Here is a 15,954-nt window from a genome sequence, read left to right on the forward strand (position 1 = left end):
TCTCACTTGCAAGTGAAGAGGAATACCACTAGACTTTAGTACTAAGTGGCAAAAAGTTACCTGTATTTTTTTTAATAAACAATATTATCTACACTAACAGGGAGTGGGGTGAACTTAGCCTCAAATGGGCTAGCAATAATGTCATTCAAATTCGCCTTTGGCGAGAATCGAACCTAAGGCCTTTCACTTACAAGTGAAAAGGAATATCATTAGACTGTAGTACTAAATGGCTAAAAGTTACCTCTATTTCAATTATAAATATAATTGTCTATGTCAAGGGTGAAAATAATTTGCTTGGTTCACTAAAATTAAAGTTTTAGTGTAGGTTATACACCAAAATTATAAAAATAATTAAATGAGAGAAATCAATATAAAAATTATATTTTAGACGGAGAGTTAAAAATATATCATCGCAAAAAATAGATGTTGTATGGAAAGTATTTTCGACGGTCAGTTAAGTATTTGTGACTATATGATGTTGGAAATAAAATAATTTTACCATTTTGAAAATTTATTTCCAACGGAAAGAAAATTAGTAACTACGAGCCATATGTGTCAGAAATGAAGCATTTTCGATGGCTCGTCAGAAAAAAAAAGAAAAGTATTTCCAATTGAGCAATTTTCAATGCCTAGCGAGGGTGTTTTCACTTATTTCAGACGGCAAAATGTGTTTTTCGACTGCATTTGACCTTTGCGAATGACCTTTTTTTCTTCTTCTAGTGAGTTATAAAACAGTTATGGCATGATGGTACATATTTATAACTGCTCATCATACATACTTACACTAGTGTCTATAGTACTCGTCCAGGTTAGGAACAACTTCACATGTACGTTCACATCGCATCATTACACTCACTATGGACCCATTGTAGGTGATTTCCTGTACTAGTTTGCAATAGGCAACTAGGACTTGTATGTGATGTGCTTAGCACCAGCTTCTCATGTATGTAGTATTTGAGCATGGATTATTATACCCAGCCTATTCCATGTAGCCACTTTCTGCATAGGGTTGTGTATCTGCATAGTTGTAATGAGCATTCTATTTTATATAGTTGAGATGTTGTGGTTTACCATACATTTGAATATTTGGATTTATGATAATCGATGTTAATACTATTACGTAGTATGATATGAGCAAAACATTATACATCCTACCTAAGATGATAATATGTTTACTCTTATTGCACTTGCATCTGTAATCTGACATTACATTTATGTAATATGGGTACATCCAGCACTGTGCACTCTCACCAACAGTTATAGGCTTCAGTTTTAATTTATTCACATTTTTACTCAACATTTTCATAATATGGCTTCACCACTTTCGAAGTATCAGCCGTCACGCTTAACTTCGGTATCCAGATGGATATTTGGGTCGGGGTTTGTGAAACACATAATCTAACTAGCATCAATTGTAAAATTGAATATCTTGCTGTGCTTCATGCCGACCTCACATCATGTGACCATTATTATGCTAATCAAGGTACAAAATATCGATATTATCGGCGATATTTCACCGATAATATCGATTTTGAAAAGAGACGATATTTTTACACTAAACCATCTACTTATCGGCGATATTTCGCCAATAATATCGTTTTTGTAAAGAGACGATATTTTTACACTAAACCATCTACTTATCATCAATATATCTCGATATTGTCAATATGATCGATAATATTGTGATATTATCGATAATATCGTGTGAATCTTTGGCCCCTTGAAGACCGAGAAAGGTATGCCTGGGCAGTGTTAGGCTTTCGGTTTTATACACGTCTTAACTCTCCTACATTCTTCAGCTGGCCGATGTGGGACTAGAACCGTGCTTTCTTGCAGAGTTGCAGTGCTGTTTCTGACTTCGTACTTTAAGGTAACGACATCTTATAGCTTTCAAACCACAAAACTACATCTTATCACCAACAACCAGGAATTTAACATGCCATAGGATTGATCCATGAGATCAACCCGTCCTCTTTTCTCGTCCTCTTTCTAGCTGCATCATCTTTCAGTTTCCTCCCTAGCTCAGTTTGAAGGATAGAGCTCGAAACAAGAAATTGAATGGGGAAGTGGGATCTGCAAAAGCTTTATGTTCCTTGACAAGTTTATGCTTCTAAATCGTTGAAGAGATTGTTGAATGCCAATCATTGCCGTGGTGAGACATGCTGGAACCATCTCAATCTGCACTAGTTTGATATCTTTCATAAAGTTGATGGTTTGCTCTAGCTAGAAAATACCAAGGCACAACACGGTTGAGCTTTTGTGATTTGGTGGATTCGCTAATCTCTATCACAAGTGCTGTATATTGATTTACAACTCTAAATGTGAATGATTTTTTCGTTTTTATTTGTTCCTTTCTCAATACAGAGATGTTTTTTGGTGTGCTTGGAATATGAGCACATACGTCATATGTTATTATACAAGTGAAATGAAAAATAAAATAAAAAAAAAATTCCCTACACTTGGGATTATCCAACTCGCTACAGATGTGTTTGTGGTTACATATTCAGCCTGTAATATTTATATAGTCGTGAAGATGTCTGCAAGGCTTGCAAGCTAATATTTATTATCTAAGATAAATTTCTATATTTAAAAAAACACAAAGGGGATTCGAACCCCTCCCATTTTACTCCTTCAATACCTTGACCACCATATCACTTATGTTTTTGTGAAAATATACTAAAATACACTTACTCTACACATAGAGATGATAAAGATAGTGAAAATTTTGAACCTCATAGGAACTCTATGTGGTACTAAGTCACTCATGTATCTTACCATGCAATGTATAAATTGTAAAATATTGTACTAATTCATTATATATAAATGATTATGGTGTGTTTAAACTTCTTTCATTAATTACTACATATTTTCTACACTCACAATATTTGCCAGCTCGCTATATAATCAACTTAAATCAGTTAAATCCATCATGCAATTCATTTCCCTCCAATTTTTTGTGATAAACTAATAGATAATTGACTAAATAAACATCCTGCAAAGTTTCAATAAAAATTTCCAAGTTTTTCTTACAATTTCCGTGGTTTTTATTCAATTTTTATCGATATCGATAATATCCCGATATTTCCATCGATATTTCCGTGTTTTTGGACTATCGATATTTTCGATATCATCGATATTTAATACCTTGGTGCTAATGAAGAATCAAACATGAAGTAATGGGCCTACAACTATTATTATTGTTTCATAATATGGCGACTATCCTAAGGAAAGTCAGTCTTTGAGCAAGAGAATTTTGAATAAAATGAAATGTTTTCACATTAGTTGGAATTTTAAGATTTGAAATACGAGTGAATGCATTAGTATTGAATAAAAGGAAATTAGATTAACATGTCAGGTAAATTGAAAATCATGTTGGCGACCGACGCACGTTTAGAAATAGGAAAATAGCATACAATTAGTGTTGTGAAGTCCACTCACCTGTTTGGCATTACAATTCGAGTCCCATGATATATTAGTAACCAAATCACATTTACAAGGCAATATTCTTTCTGTATAATTTTATGGTATCATATTAAAAGTGGTTAAAAAGTATTTATCTTAGCATACCATATGGTTAAATTCTGATTTCCTTCTTTAATATATGAGATAGAACAAACATATAATTAGATGTGCGATTTTAAAGATGCAATATAAAAAAATCTAACAACCGAAAATTACACAATTCAATTCAAATATCAGTAGTATGAAAAACAATAATATAAATTTACCCTATAAACAGTGTATATATATATATATATGGATCCTCTCACTTCTTTTCTTTACTATTCATTGTGATCACATACGGAGTGCTCTTTATATAGAGCTACAAAAAATGAAATGATTGTCTTTTGAAAAACCTCACATATCAACAACAACACAACTATTCTCAAGTCTTCCTCACTATTCGCTAAAGCATGTGGGCATACATTTCCCCAATTTTTACAACTATATGAAATTTCAAAACCCACCAAACTAACCAAACAAAAAATCAAAATAAAAATGACAAAGACATTTTATCTAAGATGAGGGCGGCTATAAAGGTCTAAGCGTTGGTTTGGTATTGTTGTGCTTTGAAAAAAAAACTGCTTCTGCTGTGCTGTGAGAATACGCTTATTTTTGCTGCTTCACGTTTTCAACTTTTTTTCACCCAAAACTGTGAAAATAAACTATTTTTAAGTGACACACCCCGTCCCGAAGGAGGGCGTGCTGGCCGTCACGTGAGAGTGACGTAACCATTTACACAGTTCGGAAGCTTTAAAGAATACAATTACTAAGATAACACACCCGAGGGTGAGTCCTACTTTTGTGAATTCTGTCAGAACACCGTTGGATTCCTCGTGGCCACCAAAGCTCTGCCATCTAGGACCTGGAGGGGCGCAAAACAAAATTGAGTGGGTCAGTAAAACAAAGTTTTTCGAAAACATTTCATTAAAACAGTTATATCCCCTCGCCGTAAAAACCTGTATACTTTCCCAGAAATATATAACCATATAAAATCTCAACATTTAAATCTCAAATCTTAAACCTTTAACACTTTTCAGAAATATATATATATATATATAGGTGTGCTGTCATTAAGTGTTTACCAAACACTTTTTTGAGCTCAACTTTTTTTGGTACCCACTTTTTATAAAATCACCTCAGTACTAAACCAGAGCTTAGAAGCTCAAAAAGTAAAACACTAAACCAATCCACAAAATACCTGGTATGCCCTTCTCCCCCTTTTCGTCTTTATTTGGCAAAATCTTCTTCCAAATTTTCCCACCACCACCGAAACTCTAACCACCAACCCTTGTTATATTAAACCCCTCCACCCCCAAAATCGCCAATTTTTTTTCCCAAAACCTTTGATTTTCTCACCAACCAAACTAACAAATGATGTGATATAAACTAGCACACAAATTAAACCCTATTGTTGACAATTGTAGTAAAGATATAAGTAGGGACCGTTCTAGACCAGGGATTAACTAGGGATGCTAATCAACATAAATAAGACTTAAAAATACTAAATTAGACTCTATAAACTTAAAACTGACTTAAATGACTCAAAACAACAACAAACAATAAAAAAGACTTAATTCTAGACCTAACAAGTGATTTTGATGAAAATAAACTTAACTTGATTCAAAAGATTAAAAGAAAACAGATTATGACTCAACTAACAAGACTTAATGAATGGGAGATTGTTTTTGACGAATTTAAAACTTAAACTAAGTTATCTAAGACTCTAAATTACTTTGAACGAAATTGGTGATTTAAATGGGTGAATGGCTAGTTAGAGGGTTCTTCTTCACATATGACATATGCATACAAACCAATTTCCAGTTATTATTCCTTTAGACTATGAATGACAACACCCCAAGTTAACCGTGATAGCACAAATTAACCATTAGATTTTCCTTAATTCATTGAATTGGATGGAATATGCATCGCAACCAAATTATCCTTATCAAGTTCCCTAACTATGAAAAGCATGATAGAAAGACATATCAAAGGTCATTAAGTTCATTGAAACCAAAAGCATTGACGAGGCATTCGTAACTATGAAAAGCATAATACTCCTGCCTAGAATTTACTTAACACAATCACGACTAGTGACTTCCACTACTTGTGAATTTAAGTTCATAACGATTAGGTGAAACTCCCTTATACTCTAGCATCAAATTCATGCATGCAAATTAAGTGTCGACCCTCAGTCTACATACATAAATAAGTTTTGATAACTCAGATAAGCAAATCATATTCAAGACTCAAGAAACAATAACTGGACGTAATCAGTTCATATTAAACATATAATCATAGCTTCAAATTCACCTCCAACTATAAAGAAATTAGTTCCTTATGTCTTTGAAAACATAAAACCATATTAAAACAAACATTGAACTAAAACTAAAGATAGAATACACCTAGGAACGTCCAGCAATCCAAGCTTGAATGGCAGGGCATGGCAAAGGATCTCCTCTCCTTCCTTCCTTGCAAATCTATGGCACAATTGTATTTTTCTGATGTTTTGGCTCTTGTGTGTGTGGTGGATGGTGTGGTGATCTGATGGTAGAGGGTGGTGGTTTGAATTGTGGCAGAAAATATGTATTTATAGGCTAGGGTTTTGCGCAAATTAGTGGATGATAAGGATTACACAATTATAGGGAAAAAGGAATAGGAAATTTGGCCAAAGCTTCTAGAATGGAATATTTGGTAGATTTCTAGAAGAAAAGCAATAAAAGGTGCAACACCAATCTAGGGCAGGTGATGAGGCTTCTAGAAAGGGGTATTTAGGTGATTTAATATGTAATTGATCCCCCCTTGCAATTGGAATTAAAGTATGATAAGATTAGGATAAGATAAGATATGATAAAGTTAGTTTGGATAAGATAAGGTTGGATAAGGTTTTGGATAATGTTCCGTCCTTTTAGCTGATTCCTTATCTTCAATGTCTTGAATTAATTTCTTCAACTCTTTAGCACATTCCTAGCCTCTTTGAACTTCAAATTCGTCCATTCCTTGTGCTCCATATGTAAGATATCCATTCCAGCCCAAAACTGCTCTAAAATGCTCCAAAATGCACTTTCTTGCCAACTTTGTCATTTGAACCTACAAACACACGAAAATAGCTCAAATCACTATAATAAACAGAAACTAACTATGAAAATGTAAGAAAACAAGCTAATTAAGTCGCATAAATATGCTCCTATCAACAAACACAGACAAAACCATCACAACATCTGCCCTACATATATCCCCCATTCCTTTCCCACAAACCAATCCCACCCCCAAACCCAAACCTTAACCCTAATTTTCCCTCTTAAAAAACAAAAAAAGTGGAAATTAGGGTTTTCGGAGAATTGGGCAATGTCACAGCTGAAGCCAATCTCACATTTGGATAACATCCCTTCCACTCCCGGAAAGTTCAAGCTCGAGAAATCTCATCCATACATTCACCGCCTCAGGTGTCACATCCCAGGCTCGACTCCGCAGTAGCACGATATTGTCCGTTTTAGGCTTACCATTCCCTCACGGTTTTGTTTCTGGGAACTCGGCACAAGAACTTCCAGTGGGCCACGTGCTAATTGGGGGTGGGTATATATAAGGCATAAAGGATCCACTCCCTTGGGCAATGTGGGATCTAACAATCCACCCCCCTTAGGGGCCCGACATCCTCGTTGGTACACTTCTAACCAGGGATTCGCTCTGATACCAAATTGTCACATCCCGACCCGAGCTCCACCAGATCTTGGCTCAACCTCCACTGTAGCACGATATTGCCCGTTTTGGGCCCCAACTACGCCCTCACGATTTTGTTTCTGTGAACTCGGCATGAGAACTTTCTAATGGGTCATCCATTCTAGGAATGCTCTCACCCAAACTCACTTAACTTCGGAGTTCCCATGGAATCCGAAGCCAGTGAGCTCCCAAAATGCCTTATTCTAATTGGAGGTGGGTATGTACATATAATGCATAGAGGATCCACTCTCCTGGGCAATGTGGCATCTAGCATTAGGCTTCATTCTTCTATCTCCAAGCTCACTCTCTGGTCCTTCTTCTTTCTCGTCTTCATTCTCTTCTACTTCATCCTCTTATCGTAGTCGCCTTCTTTGCTTTCGCGCCAATCGCTTAACGACTCCTAGAGGGGACACAATTAGGAAAAATGGGTCACCCACTTGGCCCAGAAGCGCTCCACCCATGGATCATCGTCCTCGTCATCGGTGCCGTAATCTTCGTCAGAACTCACGTTTCAATGGCTCTGAAGCTCCGCGGCGATGGGGTTTTGGGTCTAGATAACTTCAACCACTATTACAACCCTCGCCTCAAGCGCAATCGCTAGAGGTTTCTGGAAAGCAAGAGGGTATCAATGATGCAGCGCTGCTCAAGAAGCTGTTTGACTTGGTGGCGTTTACCCATGTAATGCACCTTGCTGCTCAAGCTCGGGTTTGATACGCAATGCAGAATCCAAGATCTTATGTTCACAACAACATTGTTGGGTGGATGAACATCCTGAAGGTTTGCAAATCAGTGAATCTGCAACCGTTGATTGTTTGGGGTTCTTCCAGTTCGGTTTATGGGCTCAATTTAAAGGTGCCCTTTTCAGATAAGGATAGACTGACCAGCCGACAAGACTATATTATGCTACTAAGAAGACTGGAGAAGAGATTGCACACACTTATAACCACATTCACGAGCTTTCAATTACTGGGTTGCAATATTTCACTGTGTATGGACCTTGGAAAAGGCCTGCCATGGCCTACTTCTTTACTAAAGATATTTTGAAAGGGAAGCCAAATACTATCTTTTAAGCACTTGATTATGGCTATGTGGCCATAGATTTTACCTACATTAATGATGTTGTAAAGGGCTATATGGCGGCATTAGACATAGCAAAGAAGAGTACAAGAAGTGGTGGGAAGAAGAAGGGGCAGCGCAATTGAGGGTATTGAATTTGGGGAATACATCGCCAGTACCAATGAGTGTGTTGGTCAGTATTTTGGAATAGCATTTGAAGGTTAAGGATAAGAGAAAGGTGTTGCCAATCCTTCGAAATGGGGATGTGAAGTTTACACATGCCAATGTAAGCTTTGCACACAAAGAGCTTAGGTACAACTTACAAGCCAAGGATCGATTTGGAGATAGGGCTAAAGAAGTTTGTGTGGTGGTATCTTGACTATTATCGGATTACATCAGAGAAGCGTCCTGGTGAATTTCCTACCTCATATTGTGCTTTTAAGTCACTATGATTGTTCTTAGCATTCATTTACACTACCCATTTTGCAATATTAGCACCATCGCTATCACGCTCGTGGTACTGTTTTAAGATGGATTTTATTCGTTGATGGTTTTGTTTGTTCGTCTAGGGCTTTTAATTGCAAGGTATAGCTGAGTCATACCAAGAAAAAAAATTGGAGGCATCTCAATTTTTTTTTTCCACATGTTGGTTCTTTTGTTCTTTTGGATGTTCATTTTTAGTTTTTTTTTTGTACAACCCTTGACTCATAGATCAAAGCAATTTGCTGATTGACAGACTTAATTTTTATATTTAAATGATTTCAATTAAAAACACATTTGCACGTTGGGCTATGAAATTATTCTTATTAGATGTTTAACCGTCAAATCTTTCGTCCAATATTTGATTCATAGTGAGCTATGTGGCCATTGTTTGTGGTCATGATTTTGGAAGTATTGGATACAGATTCTTATTGTGTGTGTTCTTGATCCTATAGTTGCATTTTATGCTATGTACTAAACTTAATTAACTGTTGTAATTGGAGATCATGGACTTTTATATTAGTGTTGTTGGATGATCTTTCGCAATGTCATGGATGATAATGGATTTGATTCTCTTGTTGGGCCTCATGCCGTTATGGCATGTGTCCTGTGACCTTAGGGGGAGGAGATCAATCGTGTATACTGTCAATCCTACTCTATAGAACATGGTGGTGGGGTTCTGTCTGCCATAGCTTGTACTCTACTTCATGTTGTATTCTTCTTCTGTCCATCTAGCATTTTCAATGCAGTTTCATGGTTCTTCGTTCTTTCAGGAAAGATTTCATTGCATCCTAAGATTTTCTTTCCATTCCTTGTTTATGGTTTGATTGGTTTTATGTGCTACTAAGCCATTTGGTTAGATGAAACCCCTCGTTTGTAACTAACTATGAATGGTATTTGTTATAGGAACTAATAAGTAGAGAGAGTATAATAATGGAGTATATACTATATAGGGCTTACTCCTGGACAAGAATAAAAATGTACAGTGAAATTTACGGGAAGTACATTGCAGAAGAAATCTTGCCTGGGGTAGTTTAGGAAGTATTGTTGTAGAAGTTGTGTATTGCTCTAGTGAATTGCCAAACGGATGACGATGTCCTAAAAAATAGTTGGATGAATTCTCTCAACAATTAGTTAATCCTTGGAGATTTCTTTTTTCCCCTGTTTATTTTCAACCATCTATTCTCAGTCATTTACAATATATGGGAAAGAGATATTTGTCGGGGTAGACATTGTACAGCAAAGGTGTGACTAGCGATTGAGCTGCTACTTCTGGTCAGAGTTGCATGAAAGTTGGAAGGTCTTTGAGGATTAGGATATGTTCGGATATTGACAACTAGAGTATTGATTACTAGGCATGTATTGTTCTATTGTGAAATCTTGTTGTGTATTTTTTGGAGGCAATGGATCCTTGTTCATGCCCGGGATCATGGGATGTTTCGCAATCTTACATTATTTGAAAGCACGTTCGACATCTGTTATTCTTTTTGTAAATTGCTCAGCACATTGATTGAGTCTGTTCCATTGATGATACTCGCTTTTTCATGGACAATACCATGTTATTGTTAAAGTTCCAAAAGTGCTTATTTATGTTCTCACAAATGAAATTAGAAGATGACGGAAAATTATGAGTTAAATGCTCCGCATATATTTGTAGGAGACTAAGTGACATTGTCTTTAGAATCCAATTAGTTGGCATTTGGTTTTAGGATTAAGGATGCGAATGGGACATTTGCGGCCCTACCCTGTTCGAAAACTACAGTCGTATTTAGACACGAATCTAATACATTTGTGATAATTCCTAATCCTAATAAAAGACTCAGCTATATGTCAATCACTGTACTAATTTGAAAAAGTTAGACAACGAAGACCTGGATATTCCATCATCTCTCATTCCCATATTTTATATTTTACTTGCATAGTATTAGCCTAGGAACCACAATTTGTCTTAGTCTTCTAAATAACACCTTGCATTAAATTGCTACGTTAAATTTACATGCACATGAGAAATAGACTGATAATGCAATGCTAAACTCTCTCAAGGTTATGTGTTTCAATGCCCCTTTTTCAATATTGCTTCTATCAACCAAAAGAATTATTGATTTGACGGCATGATATTGAAGGAAAAGTTTGTATAAACTAAGTTCATTTGAGCAACATACATATAGCATTTAACAATTAAATGGTAGAAGTTAAAGCATATGCACTAAAAAACAAAATTGTACCAATGAAATTCAAAATCTATTAGATGTAAATCAAGACTTAGGTCAAATTCAAAGAGAGAGTTGAGATTTCTTTATACCTTTGAAGTTTCTATGTGCATAAGCAAAGGCAAATCATCCATGGGGGCGCTTTCATTCCTTGCACTTTGCTCCTTGTATTCTAGGATTTGGAAGCTTGAATGGGTTCTCCAAATGTCCACAAGGTAGAAGACCTCTAACTTTCATTGATACCTTTCAAGGAAACTCTTCTAAAGTGTTCGTTTTCCTTGATTAAATCTAAGGAGATTAATATTTTAGATGTCTTACTCATCAACTTACTTTCTTGAAATTTTGTAAAGTATTCGAACTTTTCTTTATTTGAAATAACAATAGTCCAAACGAGAGTAATCTTCGGTGCATGTCATACAACATGAGTAGTGTTATGTAGTGGACATATTCCACTAACATCTAGTGAATTAACCTCAACAACTTTGGGACTCTTTTTTCATTCCTAAAGAATAAAGATTTGAACATTTTGCCCTTATACAATTTTAACAAGAAGGCATTGGATCCGGATCTAAGGATCCAAAGCATCCTCTAAGACCAACTTGTAATTTATGTTTTCAAGGTTTCACAACTTAGTGGGGTCAGTCACTCCTTTGTAACCTTTTGAGTTTTAGGCATCATTATGTCCTAAGCAATTAACATTACCACATCATCTCTATGATATAGAGACAATCAATAAGATTATAATAATCCAATTATTCATAATAAAGAACAATGTTTTGTCAAACAAAACAATCCATCCATCTCTTATAATTACAGTGATGGAATTTAATTCCTTATTCAAATTGAAATGTAAAGACAATCTCTATATTTCCAATTTCTTTCATAGTTCATATGAGGAAGTAAGTGTCACATGTTTTCACAGAGATCTTTATCCTTGTTCACGTTTCAAATATGAAGCATTTTCTCTTAACTCATTAATCATCTACTTCTTACTAATCACTCTTTTACAATGATTGCAAACATAGTTACTTGTACAGAATCAAACATGCAAGTAGAAGAACCAATTGTTTTGAACTATTTGAAGAACAATTGACAACAACTTCAAAATGTGTGTTCTTGACACTTGCAAGACAATGCTTACAAACTCTGTCCAATGTCCATCCTTTCATAAAGAAAGTTTGTTCCCATGGAGTTATTTTGCCTTCTTCATTTGACTTCTCCTATGACTACAATGGTCACGGTCCCTAAACTACTGTCTCTCTTGAAACTTATTTCAATTGTGTTACGCACATCAAACGATTTGGAGAGCGTGGTGCCGTGCGGTGATTTTCATTCCATAGTTTTCAATAAACTTAGCGAACCATTGAATAGGGACACAAAGGTGAAGTCCTAGCCTAGTTTCCATCTAGTGAAGTGGTTTAACACTTCAATACTCAATGATTCAAAATCATCATTAGTCCATATGATTCAAAATCATCATTTATTCTCGATATTGATGGACTATTGTCCCTTAACAACTATCTTGTTTTTAACAAGATTACAAACATTCAAGGGTTGTTCAAGACAAATCTCATTTCTTCATGCACCATCATGGCACATAAAGTGTCCATCTCTTTGCACTTAATTCTTAAGTTCCTTTATTCATTCATCAAAGGAATAAGCACATGTATACATAGTTGTGTTATCCTCTATATGTTAGATATTTCTAACATGTTCTTCCAATGATACATTATCAATAGGAAGACGGTGAGAATGAGACTATTAATTTCATATCCCGACCGAGGCCCCCACCACATCCCGAGCTTGACTTCGCCGTAGCACGATATTGTCAGCTTTAGGCCCCCCGACCACGCCCTCACGATTTTGTTTCTGGGAACTCATGCGAGCAGAACTTCCCAATGGGTCACCCATCTTGCACGAACTCGCTTAACTTCGGAGTTTTGATGGAACCCGAAGCCAGTGAGTTCTCAAAAAGCCTCATGCTAGGTAGAGATGGGAATATACATATAAGGCATAGAGGATCCACTCCCCTGGGCAATGTGGGATGTTACAACTAAGGTACATATCCAATCCATTTAAGACAATCTACGAGATTCTAGTACCAAGTATGGAAACTAAAGCCTTTGTCAAGTTTTGGATAACGTGTTTCAAATATATCGGTAAATAATACATAACGAATATAAATTGATTGATTTTAAACTATTTGATCTGGGTTTATAAATCAAATAGCACCAACCAATAGTTTGGCAAATTCCATATCCCTCAAAAGGAATTCGAGAGTTTTGGAAGAAACTTTTAGTAGGGTATGTGAGGCTCACTATTACCAAGTCCACCTCACAATGATATGATGGTGGCTAGTGTTAATAATAATGAGAAAGTACACTTGCTCGTTTACATGTCTTGTAAGTACCCATCTTATTTGGCCTATCGATAATGTTGTCTCCCAATGATATGATATTGGTGCCATTGCATTTAGTTAAGTCATTCCCATCATGCAAGTCCGTGCAGGAGTTCAAGAACAACCTAACAATGATATGATGTTGGCCATTCTTGTTGCTTACCTTTTACAACATCATGTATGCCTATAGAACTTCTCTGAGTGTAAGTACATACATTGTACTCCCCCATGATAAGGTTAATTTGGTGTATGAGTGACAAATGATTGAAGCCTACCACGGTGGAAGGCCACGAATGAGTGTTCAAAGCACACGCATGCTTGTTAACTTAATATTGGTTTGGTTGAGGATTCCATGTCTAATCACATACCAACATTCATTTTAATCTAATTAAGACTATTTGGTCCTACCACAACTACTGGTCCATGTGATTGATTAAATAGCATATGATACTTCCATATTTATGTAAAACAATCTTTGAAGCAAGAGTATATGGTACTACCAATGATAGTTTTGCACTTTGATGGGCTGATATAGTTGCCTTAAGGCTTTAGGATGACTATGAACGTTCGATTTGATCCAACACGAGCCTTGTGTTGGATCTGGATCTAAGGAGGGTGATTAATTTTAGTTACGCGTTTAATCACATAAAGACGTGTTACCCTGTAGGGCGTTGGACCCAACTACTCCAATTTGATGCATATCAAATAAAACATAAAAGGAGTACTTTAAAGTAATAAAGAGTACAAGATCTTTTATAACATATTTGTTCAAATCATATTACAACCAAAATCTAATCTACACATTCTCATGGTTCAAAATATTTTATAGATGGCTAATCAAATAGCTCAATTATGGTGGCTTAGGTTAAGAATCACCCTTTCATTAATTAACTAATCATATTAATCAATTAGACTAGAATACAATAAATTAATTGGTTTTTGGACTCATGGATTTAAGGAGTCTAGGTCAAAATGCAATTTTCATCAAAGGAGAAACAATCTATCATTTTAAGAAGTCTAGGTCAAAATGCAATTTTCACTAACGTTTAGGTCATAAAGCAAATAGACAAACTTTTGGATTCAAATGTAAATACATGAGAGTTCATATCTTCACATAATCACAACATGATCCATAAGGCTCATGCATATTTTAAGTCTCATGAAATGAACAAAACAATTTCATCCTTTAGCGAATGAGGACCTAAATGCAAATTTATAAACTTTCGAGGTAAAAATGTAAATACTCAAAAGTTCAAACTTTTAAGTTATTACAACAATGATCCAAAATATTCATGACCATGTAAAATTTCATTAAAAAGGAACTAAACTATTTGCCCTGTAGCGAATGAGGACCTAAATGTGAAAGCATAAACTTTTGGACCAAAACGCAAATACACAAAAGTACACAACTTCATGTAATTGCAAGAAATGCCTAAAAGACAAAAGACCCTTTCTTTAAAGGGTGGCTAGCTTTGGCGGGGTGAGCATGAGTGAAAATTTTGGTGAAATTTCAATTCTCAAAATTCAAAATTTCAAGATTCAAACTTCAAAATTTCAAAGTTTTAAAAAATTTCAAAAATTTCAAAATTCATACTTTAAAATTGAAAAATTGCAAATTTTCAAAGTTCAAAAGTACGAGGATATGGTGTAGTGTGAACACAATGCACATAAACATACACCATCAAGTTGACCACAACATTTGTGTATCAAATCCAAACACTTTTCTTGAACTCATGAAGAACAATGAAGAACATTCATAGAAAACCCATGAAAGTTCCACGCACATTTTTGTTCACACAACTCATTTTAAAACCATTGTAACAAGGTTAACAAAACTATCAACTATGAAGCTACCTTAGGGGTCCTTATTTCAACTTAATTCTCAAGTAACAAGACAATAGAAGCCCAAAAATCCACACTTCCCATTTTAGCCGAAAATCCCTAACTAAAATTTTCCAAAATTTTAGTTCCAAAACGCATGCTCATTTCTACCCATATCTACTACTATTGAGATACATGGCTTTCCAAATCAAATTAGAAACAAAGTAGGCAAACAACATTAATACATTTTTAATATGGAAGCAAAATCAAACCCATGAATATCGATAACCCAAAATGGTTCACAAACTACTAGACGTAGGCTCTTGATACCTCTTGAAGGAAAAAATTGTATAAACTAAGTTCATTTGAGCAACATACATATAACATGTATGTCTCACCTGACCCTGATATCCTTCAAACACCAGGGTAGGCACGTGCTGGCCGACACCCGAATGTGACAAAGCCATACTAACATGCATGAGAAAAATGAAGAAATACGAATATAAATAAAACTTATAGATTTAAATACAATTCTTATACAATTGTGGAACATGTTGAGAGTATACAACTAACACTATAAAGGAAATAATATAAAATTGAATGAACAAAGAAGATACCGATGCGGAAGTGCCCTAAGGCTGGGAATGTACGTGACACACCTCGACCCTGATATTCCCCGAGTACCAAAATAGACATGTGTTGGCCGACACCCGAGGGAGACGAAAGCCATTAATTGATACAAAAGCTAAGAATAAGAAGTAAATAAGG

General features: G+C 35.5%; 1 pseudogene; it reads left to right on the forward strand.

Moving 5' to 3' along the window:
* Positions 1–7,645: 7,645 nt before the first annotated feature.
* LOC103417251 (UDP-glucuronate 4-epimerase 3-like) lies at positions 7,646–8,729 on the forward strand (annotated as a pseudogene).
* The last annotated feature ends 7,225 nt before the right edge of the window (positions 8,730–15,954 follow it).

The sequence above is a fragment of the Malus domestica genome, chromosome 06, assembly GCF_042453785.1.
Source record: "Malus domestica chromosome 06, GDT2T_hap1".
Lineage (NCBI taxonomy): Eukaryota > Viridiplantae > Streptophyta > Magnoliopsida > Rosales > Rosaceae > Malus > Malus domestica.